The sequence below is a fragment of the Chenopodium album genome, chromosome 12 (assembly GCF_948465745.1).
Source record: "Chenopodium album chromosome 12, dcCheAlbu1.1, whole genome shotgun sequence".
NCBI classification, from domain to species: domain Eukaryota; kingdom Viridiplantae; phylum Streptophyta; class Magnoliopsida; order Caryophyllales; family Amaranthaceae; genus Chenopodium; species Chenopodium album.
In genome coordinates this window covers 24,815,518-24,834,771 of record NC_137845.1, presented here as the reverse complement: position 1 = coordinate 24,834,771, position 19,254 = coordinate 24,815,518, and the positions used below count along the sequence as shown (strand labels likewise).

Here is a 19,254-nt window from a genome sequence, read left to right as displayed (position 1 = left end):
AATGTAAAATGACTAGCCTAACCCAAAACAAATGAATCAAGGTCCAAACTAACTAAGCCCGATCATAATTAAGCTTAAGCCCGAGGTTAAAACCTAATTATGATGGATTTAGAGGCGCCTAGGTTAAAAATCAATGCTGCTGCAGAAAAATCAGCGCGCATCTCAATGAGTCGCGCTGGTCTGGCGCACGCAACTTACAAGGTTGCGCGTGACACCCACCGCAACCATTAGTGATGCGCTTGCGAAAGATTCAGAATTTCATAAAAATATAAAATCAAATCTTTTCATAAAACTGCGCGCAAGACATTCAGTTGCGCTGCCCATAGCAGCGCATTTAAATCACTTGCGTTGGGTTGTCGCGCGCAACCCATTCTGATGCGCGTGACACTTGATGCAGCAGAATACTCAAAACCCCTAAATGCATCCATTCCGTATAAATAGAGGCTTAATATGAGGCTGAAACAGACATAAATTAACCTAAAACTTTGGCAGAAACTTTGTGAACTTGTATACTCTTAAACCTCTTGTCCTAAACACTCACCCCCTCAATACTTGTTACTATGGTGGAGGTTCCCGAACAAGAAAGATTCCATAAGTGTTATAAACGAAGATCTAGGAAGGAGAAGTGGTAAATTCCCGAGTACTTAGATCAATCATCTTTACTTTTCTTGTTTAAATAACATTTAATAAATTAATTAGTGTTGTTTGATCACTTTAAACGAACTTTTAATAATTAATTCCACATAGTATCTTGTGTTAAATTAAGAATAGAATTGAATCATTAATTGTTGATTGATCACTTAAGTCAAGGCGAATCTTGTTTATTTATTATTTATTTCACGAATATTGATTAAATAAGAATAACGATCTTTGCAATGTAACTCCTACATGATTGATGCGTGTAAATAAAATCAACTAACTTAGTTTTTAGGTATCACGTTGCATTTATATTGTTTGGTGATGAAATTGTGAAAAAGGAAGAGCTAGTAGAGGCCGAACTAGGGCTAGAATAGCGATTCCTCCCTAAAAGGAACGTTATTTTAGTACCCTCGCTCTCAAACTCATTTCAGGTACATGTAGACCAATTTGGGCATAGATAAACTTACGATTCGTGCTAAATATCCCTTGAACTCTACTTAGGAGAAAAGCATGAACGAACTTTACGAGTTTTCCTAAAACTCATTAGCGACTCCTACTTGTTTCACTAGTGGAAAAATAGCTATCCATAACGGGCAAAAACAGCCCATCCGTAACAGGCAACGGGCATTACATATTCAGCCGTTATGGATAGACTGTTATTCGTAACGAGCAATGCCCGTTACAAATGACGGGTTATTTGTATCGAGCAGGTGAAATGTTCGTTACAAATAACCTCGTTATTTGTAACGAGGCGGATGAAATGTCCATTACGAATAACGGGTTACAAATAAAGGGGTTATTTTGTAATGGGCATTTCACCTGCCCGTTACAAATACATTTAACCGCAATTAAAAAAAAAAAAAAAAATCGACATAATTTTCCAAGCTTCATCATTTTGTGCTTTTTTTTTTTTTTGCTTCATCATTTTCAATGTAAATTTTTATTTATTCCAAAAATTTTAATTAGTACAATTGGCCTCAAAGCTAATAAAAAATCCAAGAAACAATTCTTTTTTTCTACAACACTAGTAGTAAGATTTACAAACTTGGTGCTGCTGAAGTAGCAAAAATAAAAAGCACTCCTTAATTTTGAACTTAAGTTCGGAGTAGTGTTGATTCATAGGTTCTTCGCATGTCTCATCAGCAAGGGCAATGCAAATTGTGTCCTTCGTTTTGTTTCCCTGATATATTTCATCAAAACATATGACAAAAGTTAGAACTCAAAAATTATATAAAAAACATGAACAAAATTTGGAATAAGAAAACAAGTAGCAAAAATTTGAAATTTGAAATAAGAAACCAATATCATAGTGTAGGAAAAGCTTAACTAAGCTTAATTAATACAAAGGTACATGGTAATATGAGCCAAAAAGTTGACTGTTCATTAGGACAGAAAATCCATATTAATGAATAATGAGCCAAAAATAATGAACAATCCCCATCATTTTTTGGCAGCTATCACTAGTTTACTAGCATAAATCAATACTCTCTAACAAGTAACACCTAAGTTGCTAGCATTGTCAGATTCCTAATTTGTTTTGAGAATAGCATATATTTCTAATTCCATTTAATATTCATATTTAGTTAATTGATATTCGTATGTGTAGCTAATTACAGTACTATACTACAAAAAGCATCATTTCCTTTCCACTTACCAACGGTTCACAACCATAAAATTGTCAAGAAAACATTAACATTATAGAAATCATATAAATGATGTAATGTAATGATCTTAACTCATTAATCCACAACCAGGGGAAGTTTTTTTAAAAAAGTTAATTAAATTCATCCTTATTTACACACTTTATTTTTAAGCAAGCACAATGAAACCAAATAAGGATACAGCCATCAAAATCAGACAAGGACAGTTGTGTTTGTCAAATAAGCACATGGTTAACGACAATTACAATTGTCTTTATCCGCTAAAAAGCATGTGGTGATAATAATACAACTTGCTTAATTAGTGATCTACCAACTCATCACATTGTATATAAACCACAACTAAATAAAAACAAGTTAATTGATATCATCCCGAACTTTGACTCATATTCACACAATATTCCACATCTACTTAGGGAATTTTTTACATAGTAAAACTACCTACGCTCAAGGTAATTAAATATTCACCTATACAGTGGAATCTTTAATATGGAAACCCGCCCATAATATGTGATAACTGAATAAAAATTAATGAATATTGGTGGTTGACTGGATGTGAATCTAAGAGTTATGGCCTGTTTGAATCAAATATATAGTTACGTGTGGCCTGTAGAATAATGCTAATTTTTTTTTTTTTTTTGAAACCAGAATAATGCTAATTAGGATTGTTTAGCATTAGCTTTTAGTTTTCCTGCACTTAATTTCTAATTTCAAAAAGCGCTGAAAAAGGTATGGTCGAGCTAAATGGAAAGCTATTTTAGAAGGCTGAATGAAGATTCAAGACTGGTAAGTGGTATATGAAAACAGAAGCCATGACAACTTACTTTTCAAGGGTCAAAGGCAAATGAATCCAAGATTTCCATATCTGATTTAGGTTCCATAATTCTATATGCTTGCTTTTTTTAATGGGGCATATACATGATACACACTTCCTCTGTTCTTTTTTTACTTGACCTGTTTCTTTTATCACGCTTACCAATGCAAAACTTTAATGATTAATAACTTTAATTCTCCAAAGACGGTCAAAGGAGAGGTGGTGAATAATGTAAAAGTCAAAGCGGGTCAAGTAAAAAAGAACGGAGGAAGTATTATTTTTGCATCAGTCTACTACTGCCAAACAGCAAGTGGCCAATGTTGTTAACTGGCATATTAAGCAATAAAGTAACTTATGCTTTCAATACAATTATTTTTCTATCACAAGTGTAAGCAACAAAGAGAGGCCTTCTACCAAAGACCCATGGATTACCTGAACTTAGTGTTGTTCCTTCCATTAACATGGATTAAAATCCACCTTCTCCTCTCAGTAGTAAAGGAGGTCAATGAAACAAACCGAAAAAATCTTCCACCAACCTCTGTCTTAGGGAACCTGTTTAGCCTTCTTCTTGCCCCCAGTGGCACGCCTCTTGTGCATAAAATCACGAGAAATACCTGTAACAAAATAACGAGAATAAAACCAACACTAATCAAAATCAAATCAAACCACCATTAAAGCAGAATTTGAATACACCAATGAATTGAAATGGATGGTAATGGAGGAGAGAGAAAGTGAGAAAAATTACCCATTTTCTCTAATAAGAGGACAGAAAAACTAGGTTTGAGCACACTTTTGCTTGAAATTATCGAACTCCATTCATAGAACTGACCTAATTACCATCTTCATTATCGCAATCAACACCAATCCAGACCTAAGATTCATCGATCAACTCCAGAAATGAATGGTAAAATGAACAAAAAACCCTAATACAATTCCTGATTCCAATTGCCAAAACGTAACCCCAGAAAATCCCTAATTCATTTCATCATTCCTCAAAAACCCTAATCTAATAAAAAAAAAACCCCCCAACTGAGTCACAAAAAACATAAAAACACCCAAAATAAAAATATGATGGATAAATAATAAATAGCAATACATACAAGAGCTCACCTAGAAGAAGAAGTTGCTGATGCTTCTTCGCCCCTTTCCAAGCTCAGAAAACGTAGAATACACTTCGATCTACTGAATCATCGCGAGCAATTCACCAAGAGGACCCGAAATCACCGCCAAAACAATCGGAAGCATATTTAGTCGGAGCAGTCAGGGCACAAAACTTCGATCTACCCCAATAGAGCTTGTTCGTTGTTCGTATATCCATAGAGAAGAAACAAAAATGGAGGAGATTGAGTGAGGACGAGAGAGATATTGAATGAGTGAGGAGAGAGAAAATGAGTGAAATGAGAGTGAAAAGAGGAAAGAGATTGGGTTATGACGGCTTAAGGAGAGTGCTATTGTAAAACCCTAATAATAAGTAATGGGTTCCTCAATCTCATCAGTTGGACCAAGATATTTATATCGGGCCATGTGTGCACGTTACGAATATTGTATTATTTATATTGCCCGTTACAAATATAGTATATTTGTAATGAACTGTTATTTTGACCGTTACCAAGATTACATACTTTGATGTCTCGTATCTCTTTCTAATAACAAAATACACGCGTTAGTAACTTCAGGAAAATATAAAATCAAACAATTAAATTAAATAATTGAAAATAGAGATTTGGGACCAAACCTTCACAAATTATAATTTTTCACGTCTAGGGCGAAGGCAACTTCGAACTTGGCTAGGTGTGTCTAGTGCTCGTGAATGCGGAATTTTGTAAGAGGGAAGGTTTAGAAAAAGAATAGAGAGAAAAAGCTTCTAGCTTTAGAGAGAGAGATGATTGCTGTTGATCGTAGATAAGAATTGATGAATCAAAACGAAGGTTCAGGACCCTATTTATGAGAAAACAGTCCGGAAATAGGTAGAATTTTGATAAGGAATAAAACTCCACACTGTCGCTGCAAAACCGACCTTATCGCCAGGCGACAGGGTCTGTCGCGTGGCGACAAGGCTTGTCACGTGGCGACAGGCCTGTCGTTTGGCGACAGCCTGGATTTCTACGCGCTTTCAAACACGGAGTCCACTAATGATCAAAATCGATTTGTAAAGTCCGTATGAAAACCGAAATCGTATTTTTCATAAAATAATATTTTATTCTAAGTAAAACTTTATCAAAATCTAATTATTAATTCTAATCTGATTAGGACTAAGGAGAACCTTCTAGAGAATTCTAAAATACTATAATTAATTCTAATAACTTTAGGAATAATAATTAATATTGGGCACTCCCCTAGATCATCGGGCCGCATGTAAAGATCAAACCGGGCCCAGTTTAGTATTTTGGCCATAACTTCCTCATTATTCATCGGAATTGGGCATATAATATATCGTTGGAAATATCTTTTCAAGCCCCATCCAACTACACTATTATTGGACCCTTGTCGTGGACCAAACTAAACTGGATTGGCTGTTTTCATAAAATAGAGTTGTTTTCGAAAACAGAAAGAAATAATTTAATAAAAACCAACCGCAACACTTGACCTTTCACACTTTCACCTCGTTCGATTATCATTCGACATGAAAGGCATTCATCACTGGGTTTGGTTTTGGGGAGACACATTTGGGTGTCTACAAGTATCCAAGTTCTTCTTTAGAAAATTGCATGTTGATTGATTCTCTTGACCATGTTGTGTCTTCTATGTATGAGCAATTGCTCACTTCTAACGATGCTCTTGAGAATGTTTTGTTGAATAAGGAAAAGATAGGTGCTCCTAGCAAGGAGATGGCTTTGTATGAAGATGTGCTCAATGGAAGCCTTGAGGATGTTGAAGAGCAAATGTGTATGAGCATTTCTATCTAAGAAGCGTTGCAAGTGGCTACATTAAAGGAAGGTAAAGGTGTTCCAATGGTTGAGCTCAAACCTCTTCCATCACACCTTAGGTATGAATTCTTGGGACCCAACTCGACCTATCCCGTGATTGTTAGATCTTCTTTGAGTGAGGGCTAAGCTCAAGAGTTGTGTGATGTTTTGAGAAAGTTCCAAGGTGCTTTGGGTTATACCATAGATGACCTCAAAGGTATAAGCCCCGCTTTATGTACACATCACATAACCCTTGAGGAGGGTGCTCTACCTTCTATTGAGAGACAAAGAAAGCTACACCCCCAAATGGGAGAGGTAGTGAAGAAAGAGATTACCAAACTTAGGTAATGCATATGGGAGAATGCCTCAAAGCAAGGTTCAACTCCCTGCATCCCACAGGCGGACACGTATCCTAAAATATTGACCCAAGAATTGGGAGCTAGCTTCCATACCCCCAGGCGGTACCCATCAAAGATCCTTTCGACGGCTGGATCCGGTGGGAACCGAAGGCCTGCCTGTATTGTGGCCGCATAACATCCAAAGCAAGAATCCCCAGAGCTTTGGCCAGGCGGCCAGACGATTGTGTCGTCAAGAGCAGGGACATTTATTTTATAGCCAGCCACCATCACATAGGTGTCCCAGATCTCTTCTAATTTTTTCCGCATGAGTCTTTGAGTTGCAGCGGAAATGTGAGTAAAGTATAGGGTGTATCGCTCTTGAAGAGAGGAGGAAGTCTCCTCCTGGCCTCGTTCGATAGAGGTGGCCTCCCCCTCAGATTCCTCTTCGACAGCCTCAGGTGGCCTCTCTTCGCTCTTAGAGCCGCTTGAGATAGCATCCGATTGGGACGACCCCTGTTCGGAGCCGGATGTCTCTTCGCTAGACTCCTTTTCTGACTCATCCAAAATAGAGTCATCCGACGTAGTTGGGATGCCAGACGGATGATATTAGACTTCATTCCTAGGCACCCTAATAGGACTCTCGTCCTCTTCATCACTAGACGCCTAAGCTGTCCTCTTAGTTTTGGCTATAGTATCTTGCACAGACACAGACACGGTCAGATTCGGGGACGAGTACAGATTGGGGCAGGCGGCACCCCTAATCCTAGATTCAGCCGTCCCAGGTGACCGGCTGACAGCTATCCTAGGTCGTGCCGTGTGTGTTTGTGATACCATTTATAAAAATGGAAAAACAAACACAGACGGAAAAGTGAAATATAAAGAGAGAGAAAGCGCAGACGGTTACCTTGTGAAGGTACTGTTGAAAGTTGCTTAAGCCGGCTATGTCAGACGGTTAAAAGCAAGCGGCAGACGGAAAGTTCTTTTGGGAAAAGTTAAAGATTCTCTCAGATTCTCTCAAGAGTTTTTTCTTGAATATGCGAAAAAATGAGGGGCAATGATAATATTTATAGAGGGTGAATCCAGGGACAACCCTGTAATTTTCCCAGGTGGGTAAATAGTAAAACTGACCACCCAATGCATGTGTGACAAATGTCACAGATGCCCCGTGGCAAGCCACGTCACATCTGTGAGGGGCAAATGTTTTGGGTAAAATAACCAAAGACACGTGGCCCTATCAAAAGCTGATACGTGTCAGCCTCTCGGAGGTCCAAATGGATCTCCCACCTAATGACATGTGCCACTTCAAACAAATGGGAGAAAAGGTTGCCTTTTTGGCCCAAATCCTGAGAAAGCCGTATTACGGCGCAGCCTACCAAATTAGGTCAGAATGACCTAAAAAGGGAACTTTCCCCAATGACCCTAGAAATAGGGAGATTTACCCCATTTATGGGGTAGATAGATTTATTACAACAAACCTACATTCTTTTACATCAAAGAAAACACCTGATCTTAGAATCCAAGAAGTCTCACTCTACTTTTCTGCACCTTTTCATATTCTCCAACACGTTCTAACTTTATCGTCAGAGGCGGAGCTGCAACCACCCGGAGTCTCCGTTATTTTGACGGAACAGGTACCACCGGATCAGTCTTCGAGCTATAACTCTCCGGAGGGACAAAAACACCCAAAAAAGTTTGATTCGTAGTAAAACTGCTCCCATCGCAGAACTACAGCTTCATCGCGGCGCGATGGAGCTGTCGTTTTGTGATGGCCCACGCGTTAACTTAAGGCCGTACGGAGTCCTTAATCTAATTAAATTAGACTAATTAACGTCCGTACTTATCTTTTAAAATCAGATTTAATCTTTCAAAACACTTGTTTAATTCCAAATAAAATTCTTTATTTTTCTAAAAGATATAATTGCTAATCCTAATCCCACTAGAATTTAAGATAACCTCCTAGATTACTCTAAAAAATTAAAATCAATCCTAATGATTTAGGAATATTAATTAATTGGCCCTCCACTTGATCATTGGGCCATACATAAAACTCATTTTAGACTCAATTTAGTATTTTGGCCATAACTTCCTCATTATTCATCGGAATTGGGCTTATAATATATTGTTGGAAAGCTCTTTTCGAGCCCAAAACAACTACACTATTATTAGACCTTTATTATGGACTAAACTAAATTAGAATGGACATTTTCCATAAATAGAGTACGAAAAGAAATATTTTCGAAAACAAAAAGAAGTATTTTTTTATTAAAATGACCGCATCAAAAGAATTTTCACGTTCCACCTTGTTCGATAATCAATGACGCGAAAGATATTCATCACTAGGTTTGGTTTTTTTGGAGACAAAATTAGGTGTCTACAACTACCTTCCTGCTTATTACGCAAGTATAGAACATTCCCCCCAGTAGCCCAATCAGTAAGAGCATTCTGACTCAGGCAGGTTCAAAAGGGTTCAACCTCAGCCAGAGAGACAGGGCTGCCAATCCTGTCATTAAGGTTCAGAACATTATTATAAGCCCCACTCAGAATCCAGGGACCATTAATGTTCACACCAATATCACCAACCTGCTCCCAAAGCTTAACTGTAGAAGCAGCCTCATTTAAGCCATGCACCATAGTACAGAAAAAAGTTACACCAATCTTATATGTGTTGTTTGTTGATTTAGATTTTCTTGCATTGTGTTGTTGTTGATTGTGTAGCTTAATTGTGAAATTTGGTGGCTATTTGTGGAAGATTGAAATTTGGTATTTTTGGTAGTAAGTGGTGATTGAAGTGTCGGTTGGTTGAACCAAGTAATGTGGTAGTGTTGCAGTTGTATTGTAATTGTGGTTGATTGTGGAGTTGTGATTGAATTTTGGTTGTGATCTTTGTGAAGTAAACATGTCAAAAATCATGAAAGCCCTCACCTCCAAAAAGAGAAAAACAAACATAACAATTGAAGAACCTTCACCCTCAAACACACCATCATCCCAAACACAACAAAATGATGACCCTCTACCATTACCCGAAACACAATTTGCCAATACAAGCCACAAACGACTTTGGACTGAATTCAAGAAAAGAACCATAAAGCCCTCACGACACTATCATCGAGAGAGTATGATTAAGTTGGAAATCGATGAGGACTTGTGGGTCTTGTTTAACAACCTTAGGTTGGGTATCTTTGTCAACAAATGCTACCGAACCTACCTTGAGCCGATTAGGGAGTTCTTAGATTCATTGACTACCACTCCGCGGTGGTGACAAGGACTACCAAATTTCCTTCCAACTCTTCAATGTGGAGATTACCATGTCTTTGGCCAAATTAAATGTGGCCCTTGATTTCAATCCGGGGGCGAATATCCTTTTTACCCGACATTTTTATTTGGATGGGTAAGCCCAAAATGCATGGTGGCATGATATCTCGGGGTGGGATGAGTTCACAGCTTGCTACTCTCTTGCTAGCGACATTTTCCAATCGTGCCTTCGAGTGCTTCATCGGTTATTGGGTTACTCCGTATTCCCAAAGCAAGACTTGGGAAAGATGTCGCAGGCCTAGTTGCGTGTTCTTTGGATTGCAACTAGAGAAGAGTTGCGTGGAAGGTTGATCTTTGGGAACATCTTTTTGAGAAATTGCATGAACATGCGTGGTAAGAAGTTGGGGGACATTCCTTATGGTAGCATGGTGACTAGATTGGCTACCAAGCTTGGTTATGGTCGATATCTCCCTTCTTGTACTTCGGTGGGGGACGCCGACACTCTCTACCTCGACATTCCTCAACTCAAGAAAGTGCAATTCATAGCAAAGAGAAATGATGACAAGGTTTTTGATTGGTTATTAAGGAATGCTCATCGATGTTACCTTCCGAACCCCTCTTTGGTCTCCCTTCACCGGCATGTTCCAAATGTGTGGTTTGATCCCAGAAGCATCCGTATCCCCAGTGAAGATGAAGACATGCAAGATGTCCTCAATGAAGAGCAACAAGTCCAACAAAATCAACGTAAACGTCAACAACAACGACAATAAGGTCAAGAAGTGCCTCAACCTCAACATCAACAGCATCAAATCTCCAGCCCCGACATGGTGGCTTTGAGTGCCCAAATGGCGGTCATGTAAGTTCGAATAGAGGGGATGTATGATCAAGGTTTTGAGGGGATCTACAACCAAATGAGAGGCATCTCTAAAATACAACAAGGTATGTTTCTCCAATAACAACTCTATGATGCGAGTGTTAACCGTGGGGAGATCATTCCCTCGGTTAACTACCCGTATTTCCTTCCAAAACTCGGTCCTATACCTTCTTGGGGAGATGATGGGAGGGCTACCTACCCATATTGGAAAGGACCTTAAGTGTCCGACACCGAGACTCGCTCATTTCCGGATGAGCACGGTAACTATGATTACCGTGTGCCCAATGTGAGCGACTATAAAGGTGATCCTAACTACCCGTATGTCGATCCCACCCATCCGTTGCCACTTGAGTTGCCTGATTAATAGACTCCCTTGGCCCCTTGGCAACAAGATAACTTTAGGGGTCATTTTGGTTGGCCACTCGGCTACAATGGGGGATGGGATCCTTATGGTCCCCCATTCGGCTTCTCATAAGATAGGAGGATGATGATGGTGGTGCCGAGCCTAGTGTTAACTAGTTCCCCTATTTGTTCTTTTACCTCCATCCCTTTTATTATGTGATCCTTGTTTTGTATTGATGGGATATTGAGATGTATTTCTGTTTAGCTTGGTGGGACACTAGTCTTATGGAAAGGTCTCGGTGGGCAATTTTGTTGTTGTTGTTGGATGTCCATGATTTTTCATGCCTTGATGATTTATGATTGTTTGTCTTGATCTATACTTGATGTTGTTGAGTGTTGTTGTTTTCCATGATTATATCATGTTTTTCTTTTTGGGATTCTTTTGATGTTAATTTTGATGATGATTGCTCTTTTATGATGAGTTGATGATTTTGCTCCCTTGAATCCAAATCCCTAAATTCCTAAACCCTTGAATCCAAATCCCTTTGATCCAAATGATTGTAGCTTGGGTGTATAGTTGATTTTCCCATTTTGAGTGTATAGATGATTTTGGTACTTTGATTGGTTTATTTTGATTTTGATTTTGTAGATTAGTTTGATTTTGTTACTTTGTCTTTTTATTCTTGATTTTGCTTTCTTATTATGTTTTTTTGAAGTTACTAACCGTTTTATTTCTATATAGTTCCATTTTTCTCTTTTTCACTCTCACTTGGTTTTGATAATTCATGCTAATGCTTGATTGGAGCTTCATGGAGGTGGTATTTTCGTTACCCCGCTTTTCTTAGCTTAGCTTGGATATCCCGATGAAATCTTTCTTTTTCTCTATTTTCTTTCTTTTTCTTTCATTGTTTGCATAGAATAGGCTTAGTTTAGGAAGAGTTGAACAGTCCGAGGATGTTTGCTTTTAAACACCATAGGTGTTTGGGGTCAATGGCGATGTTGTCGAATGACCACTTGTCTGACGATTGGGATTTATATGACATGCATGCACCTTTGCACTTTTCTTTATCTTTTCCTTTCTTTTCTTTTTTCTTCTCTTTTCTCTTTTCCTTTTTCTTTTCATTCTTTTTAGAAATGAAAAAATCCAAAAATATGATTTGAGGCTTTCTTTTCGTTTTCATTTCATGTTATGCTTATCTTTTGGACATAATATCAACCGAACTTTTGCTTTTGAATTAATGGTTTCCTATGTGGTATTGGTGTGCATGGTTTGAAAGTATCTTTGGTTGGTTCTAGGATAGATTATGCTAAGGTAGTGTCTTTAGAACTTTTGGGACCTTGAAGCCGGATTCTAATTGTTTGTGGAAAGTTGGAGTTGCTCCCTTTGGTGAATTTGAAACTAATAGTGAGTTATTGCTACAACCATGTGAGATTTCATTCTGATCAAGGCTTCTACATATTTTGCATGAGCGGCACATGGATCCTTGACTATTATATGCTTTATCTAGAACTTGACTCTTGTCTCCCGAGATCGCGACCGAGCCATTTAGGAAGGACAAAGGCATCTTTTCGGGGTGGTCATTTTTCCTTTTCTTGGATAGTTTTCTATTTCTTTATTTTGGGTTTTCATTTGCCTACTTGCTAACCATTTGAGCCATAAACCTTCTTTTCAAGCCACATCTTTAGATTTTGAGCCCACATGGAGTTAGTAATCTCATGGATTATGAATGGAGTGTAACCTTCATGGGTCAATCATTGTTGCCTATCGTTGTCCCTTAGTCGTGGTTGCCTTAAATGATCCGTTAACGGTTTACAAGTTCCTTAAAAACTTGTTGGCGGCCTACTACTTTCCTTGTCCCTAATCGTATTATGTCAATTCCCACTTCCTATGAGTGCCAAGCATATTCACACATGCTTATGTAGGCGCGCTTCAAACGACTCCTACAATTTGACTTAAAATTCGTACCACAAAAGGCCATCAAAGGTTCTGTAGTTTCTGACTTCTTAGCAGATTTCCCGCTGGAAGAAGTTGAGAAAGAAGAAGAAGATTATGATTTCCTTAACGAAGATCTACTCATGACCGAAGATGATAGTTGGACGCTCTATTTCGATGGAGCTTCAAACAAAAAGGGTTGTAGTGTAGGAGTCTTACTCGTATCACCCAACGAAGAGCACATTCCAATTTCCATGAAGCTCAATTTTGATGTCACCAACAACGCTACAGAGAATAAATCGTGCATCTTGGGATTAGAAACAGCCGTGGCTTTGGGAATTAAGAAGCTTAGAATCTATGGTGACTCGTCACTAATCATTAATCAGATCTCCAAAAGATACCAAGTGAGAAGTGAAAGGACCGCACAAGAGAACTCCACAAAAGGACCGCACAAGGGAGATACCTCTTATGCATAGCTAAGAAATAAGCACACAGAATCATGGAAAATCTTCATTTCGGAATATGTGGAACGCATATGAACACTAAGATGTTAGTTCAAAAGATTCAACGGCAAGGTTATTATTGGACTACCATGGAGAGAGACTGCCATTAATATGTCAAGAAATGTATGAAGTGACAAGTCTATGCAAATCCGCAGCACGTTCCACCTTCGCTTCTGTATACATACACTTCTCCATGGCCTTTCTCTACTTGGGGAATCAACATCATTGGGAAGATATCACCACCTAGACATGGGGGACACGAGTTCATCCTTGTAGCAATTGACTACTTCTTCAAATGGGTCGAAGCTGCTTCATATGCTAAACTCACAACAAACACATGTAGCTCAATTCATCGAGAAAAACAACATATGCGGCTATGATGTACCGCACGAAATGATTAGTGATAATGGGATGCATTTTCAAGCCGAGTGCACCGAACTATTATAGAAATATCACATCAAACATCAAAGATCATCACCTTACAGGCCACAAACCAATGGCGCGGTGGAATCGGCCAACAAGAATGTAAAAGACCATCATTGAAAAAATGACAAAACTATAAAGATTGTCCAAGAAAGCTACACTTTGCTCTTTAGGGTTATTGAACTTCTGTTCGTACATCAATCGGGGCCACCCCCTTCTCTTAAGTCTATGGAGTTGAAGCCGTACAACCAATCGATCCCTTCTCTATGGATTACGTTAGAAAGCCAACTAGATGAAGTCGACTGGATTAAAGCGAGAAATGATGAACTAGTCTTACTTGACGAAAAATGCTTGGCAGCTTTACATCATGTCTAAACCTACCAACAACGTATGGCACGACATTTCAATAAAAAAGTCAAGACTAAGAATATCAAAAAAGGTGATTTAGTGCTTAAGGCACTTCGCAAAAATGTGTTAGATCCAAGAGGAAAATTTATACCAAATTGGTCAGGTCCACACATTGTCAAGTCCATTTTGTCGGGCGAAGCGGCATAATTAGTAGACATGGATGGCAACGGCATTCATAATTTAATCAACTTGGATCAACTTACGAAATTTTATGCCTAGTTGCATGGGTTCAAGACCCGATAGAGCTACGTTTGGCCTGATTACTTTTAAGGATACGTAGGCAACCCATTAAGGGGCCCGACCCCTTTAAAAATAAAAATCCCTTCTTCGTCAACAAAAGTACATCATACAACAAAGAAAATCACAAAGCAACAGGCACCTTGTCATGACAGGAAATGCCGTGCCGCGGTAGAATTTACCGCGACAAGGTGGAATTTTGGCGAAAATATATAGCAGAGAAGCACCGTGTCGCGGCAGAAATTATCGTGACGCGGCGCAACATACCGTGTCACGGCAGACAGTTTTTTCGGGATTTTGCAGTTTTGTTGATTGATTTACGATTTTTTCGTTCGACGATGTTTTATTCTTCCATTGCGTCCGACTTCTTTACTCGGATAAATAAAAAAAAAAAATTAATTAAAAGTCATTATAAGTTCTAATTAAGGCAAAAATAAATATGCTATTATTAATGAAATAAATGTCACTACAACTATTGGCATTATACGCCTTATTTAAAAATTAAAACTTAAATCATTAAAGCAAAGCAATATTGGTCTAATCCTTGTTAGCCTTAGGAATCTCTTTCTTCTTTTCAACCAGGTCGGCCTTCACCGTTAGTGAGTCCTTTCTAGCTCGAACCGTCACACCCCTAGTAGAGCTTTTACCCCTTTCACCTTTCTCAGGTTTCTTAGGTTGTTTTTCCCTATTTACTCTTGTCTTTACCCTTTCCTTTTACCCAACTCTTCTTCTTAGGCATCATAGGTGTCTTAAACTTAATTCCTTGTGTCCTTGGACCAAGATAATCTTTCGAAGGCGCCTTCTTACTTCCAAGTCGTTCCTTCACATCACCATCGAACCTACACAACCCAACTCATTCTCTCCTACTTCGAGGATTTAACCACGACTTGTATGCACTAGATAAGGGTGGAGGAGGTTGATTACTCGCAGAAACGGTCCACAAAGGTCTTCCAATCCACTAGGTCTCATACTTATGCACATTACTTTCATGCAATGATACTTCATGTGGACTATCATTATAGCGTGGAACTACTTGTTCAAGTCCATATTGTCGCATCAATCGGGAAGGGCAATAAAAAGTCAATTTCAAGAGACTAGGAACACGACAATTCGGAGTATCATTCGTCCCAACCATCCTAGTAAGCCTCCACCAAGGCACCACCCATCGAATGGAAAATTCTCTCTTCATAAAGAACAACTTCCAATCATCATAAGACATGTTTGCAGAGTAGTTTTTCTTCCTACGGACTAGATCATTAGAACCATATTTTTCAATATCGTCGGGGGCTTCAAAGAGTTCTAAACGCTCCATCAACCAAATCTGCGAAAAAAAACGCAGATGGTTAGTAAAAAAAAAAAATGCCGTGACACGGGAGTCACTGCCGTGCCACGGCAAACATTAATCACGATGCGACAAAATATACCGTGACACGATGCGAACGCGAAATAGTTTTTTTAACCTGCAACAGTACTAGAGAGACCTTCCTAATGGCTTTCCGGTCAGATTTTGCTTCATCAAGACCGCACAGAGTTTCTCCAAGGCAAGTAGGCATAGGGGATCTTCCAGATTCAACATGTTCAAGCACAGATGCTAGACAAGCATGTCCTGCTCTACCGTTTGAAAATAAAAGCTTGCTAAAAATGCAAAAAATATAAGCTCTCCTACAGTATACATGATATGACTCAGAAATAGGACAATTAAAATATAAATTTGCAAGCTTTTCCAGATCTACTTTGTTATCACAAATCTGTCACATTCAGATGACGCTCAAAATCCTGGTAATAATATTCACGCAAAGTAGGCATTACAACGAGAACTCTAGCAAGGAAGCCAAAGATAGCACCAAATTCCTCCGGTAGAGGACAGATTTCATCATAATCAACTTAAAACAATGGATTTCTGGACTCCAATAATCTAAGGCTGCTCTTTAGAACAACGGTAGTAAACCTCTAACAAGGAATGATTCTAGCTCTCTTTTATCTGCATTTGACAAAGAATACGACCAATCGCGCAATGTATTATCAAAATTTTAGATATTGTTATTAAAATATGAAATTCTAGCTATTTTATGCTTCGTAATTATGCATATCACGAATTAACTGGTCATAATTTGTTGCTAAAAACGCAAAAAATTTATCTAGTTGCACGCGCAAATGCACCACTGAATTATATGCGCACCGCAACACGGTAGGGATTACCGTGTCATGGGACAAAGCGCCGTGAGGTAGCAATATCTACCGTGACACGGTATAGGCCATGTGTCACGGTGGTTACGCGTCATCATTTTTTTAACCTTGAGCTCTTTTTCCAGATACACTATGAAGTCGATTCTTACGCCAATAGTGGTGGCGCCCCGACGCAGCAACCCTCGCAAACTCGGTACTGACTCTACTCGGGACTCACCCCGGTCACGCCTACTGGCGCCAATAGGAAAGTCGCGGACTGCTCCCCGACGCCGTTGAGGGGCTAGTCTTGGAAAGTACTCATAGAACAAAAGCTGCAACAAGAATAATCTATAAGTACACGAGCCAAAGAAATAAGAGCAAAACATGAAGGAAAAGAATCGTCACCTCCACGACTCTTCAAAGACCATAGACGGAAACAGGGGACTGGTCGTTCAGCTGTCGACAGCCATGATGCAGCGATGAAAGTAGATCGGCATACCCCAGACTAGCCCAGCTAAAGGATCCAATCTCACCAATTCTGGTCAAAGATAGCAAGTAGCAGAGAAGCGTGCGAGAACTCTTATCATGAGAAAGAGTCCAAGAAATGAGGATCAAGACGAAGATTTGTACCCGCTGCTCGGGTGTCGTCTCAGCAATATAAAAAGCATGAGTAAGAATGGATGTAAGCTCTGACCGCGTACTCCGAGGACCACCCCGAGGCACCGGCTGAGTCCTGATATGGTGAACAATAGGACCCAACAACTTCGCTACTGACTCGACTCTCAAGTAAGGTTAGGTATCTGCTGGACGGGCCGAGTGGTAAAGCGCAGACCGCTGATCATGCTGAAATCAAAAGGGGTCATCGTCATCTCCCCCCAAGAAAAGTGAAAAGTATTGGTAGTATCCCAAAAATACTCCAACAAGGCTCAGACAACTATCGAACCACAGCCTCGGGGGCTACGAAAACCTACGACCGATGTATAGAAATCACCTAAGCTTATAGACTCCCACAAGGAATTAGTACCAGGATCCGTTGTGATAAGCCCGTATAGCCGGGGATTCGTATCTACAACTCCAAAACTGTGATGGAGAAGTAGACCATCGACTAATCCAGCGAGTGGACGATGAGAAACATGGTTCTCATGACAGAAAACCAACTCGTCTGGTGTCCAAGCCGGTGGAATCCACCTACCCATGCTTACTCGTAGAGGGTCGGGGCTCGGGCTCAAAAGTCTTAGCCTCATCCTCAGGAAACGAAGGAGTGTCCTCTCTCAAGGCCTGATGTCGGCCACAAGTAGAAATATCTCGATCTTGTCGTCTAGGCATTGTACGGAGGGTGTGCTCATCGTAGGGGATCCTTCTCCTTAAATTGCCATGGCCCTTTAAAAGCCTAGGACTTTACACTTATTAGGGTGTACTAGGATTTGAATTCCTGAATATTTGGGGGACCTTGAATTAGAGTTGGTCCTATCATCACCCTTTTTTATAAGAAACAAGTAAGGAGTCGCCAATAAGTTTTAGGAAAACTCATAAACCTCGTTCATTCTTTTCTCCCAAGAAGAGTTCAAGGGAGTGAGGGTACCATGCCCAAATTGTTCTACGTGTACCAGAGATGAGTTCGGGAGTGAGGGTACCAAAATAACGTTCCTTTAAGGGAGGAATCGTTATTCTAGCCCTAGTGCAACCTATACTAGCTCTTCCTTTTTCACAATTTCATCGCCGAACAATATACGCAACGTGATACATAAAAACTAAGTTAGTTGATTTTATTTACACGCGTCAATCATGTAGGAATTACATTGCAAAAGTCGTTATTCTTATTTAATTCAAATTCGTGAAAACAATAAAAATAAACAATATTTGCCTTGTCTTAAGTGATAAAACAACAATTAATTATCAAATTCTAGTCTTGATTAATGAAAGAATACTATGTGAATTAATTAAAAGTTTGTTGAAGTGATCAAACAACACTAATTAATCAATTAAAGTTATTTAAACAAGAAAAGAAAAGCATTTATCTAAGTTCTCTAGAAACTAACGTTCTTCTCTGTATGCTTAGATCTCCGTTTTGAATGTTTATGGATCTGGTTTCTTCTTTGTAGCTCCAAGGGCCTCAATGGATTCAATTAGGGTTGGAAAGTATTTCGGAAGAGAGAAGAAAAGTAGTTTGATAATTAGAGGATTTGAGAGATTAGGGATTTCATAATTTAGGGTTTGGAATTCAGATTTTTCTGTCGTCATTAGGCTAAGAGAAGACCCCTATTTATAGGTTTAGGAATCTAGGTTTAGGGTTTTATAGCCACGGCATCAGGTGGCACGCGCAACTCTCTGAGTCGCGCTGGGTGCCGCGCGCATTTGCCTTATACGAAAATGCGTTTGTAAAATTCCATAACTTTTGATTGCAAAGTCGGATTAAGGCGTGTGAGATATCATTGGAATGCTCTGAATGTCAACTTTCCAATGCCATTTGAATTAGGTTAAATTGTTATGGGTCAAAAGATATGGCTGTTGCACTGCAAGGGTGTCAGTTTTAGGGCCCGGTTTAGTGTTTTGATCATAACTTCTTAGCTCGGAATTAGGCTTATAATATACCATTGGAAAGCTCTTTAAAAGAGATATCCATCTTCATAGGCCTTACACAGAAATTTGATGGTTGGTTTATCGGTTTGGTTCTGTTTTCAACAATATAAGATCCATTGGATCCAATCATTGCATTTGACGCATTTGGGTCCGTTATTAATCAAGTTTAAACATGTATGAG

The 19,254-nt window shown here is 39.2% G+C and overlaps 1 long non-coding RNA gene across 2 annotated transcripts; it reads right to left on the bottom strand.

Annotated features, from left to right (window-relative positions):
• Positions 1–1,534: 1,534 nt before the first annotated feature.
• LOC145572229 (uncharacterized) lies at positions 1,535–4,576 on the bottom strand. 2 transcript variants are annotated; one of them, XR_014096735.1, is made up of 4 exons: positions 4,222–4,576; positions 3,857–3,982; positions 3,544–3,725; positions 1,535–1,819 (listed from the first exon to the last, which is right to left on the bottom strand). It is a non-coding gene; the product is annotated as an uncharacterized LOC145572229 (long non-coding RNA). The 2 variants fall into 2 exon arrangements; XR_014096734.1 differs by having other exon boundaries at positions 3,857–4,576.
• Between the last annotated feature and the right edge of the window lie 14,678 nt (positions 4,577–19,254).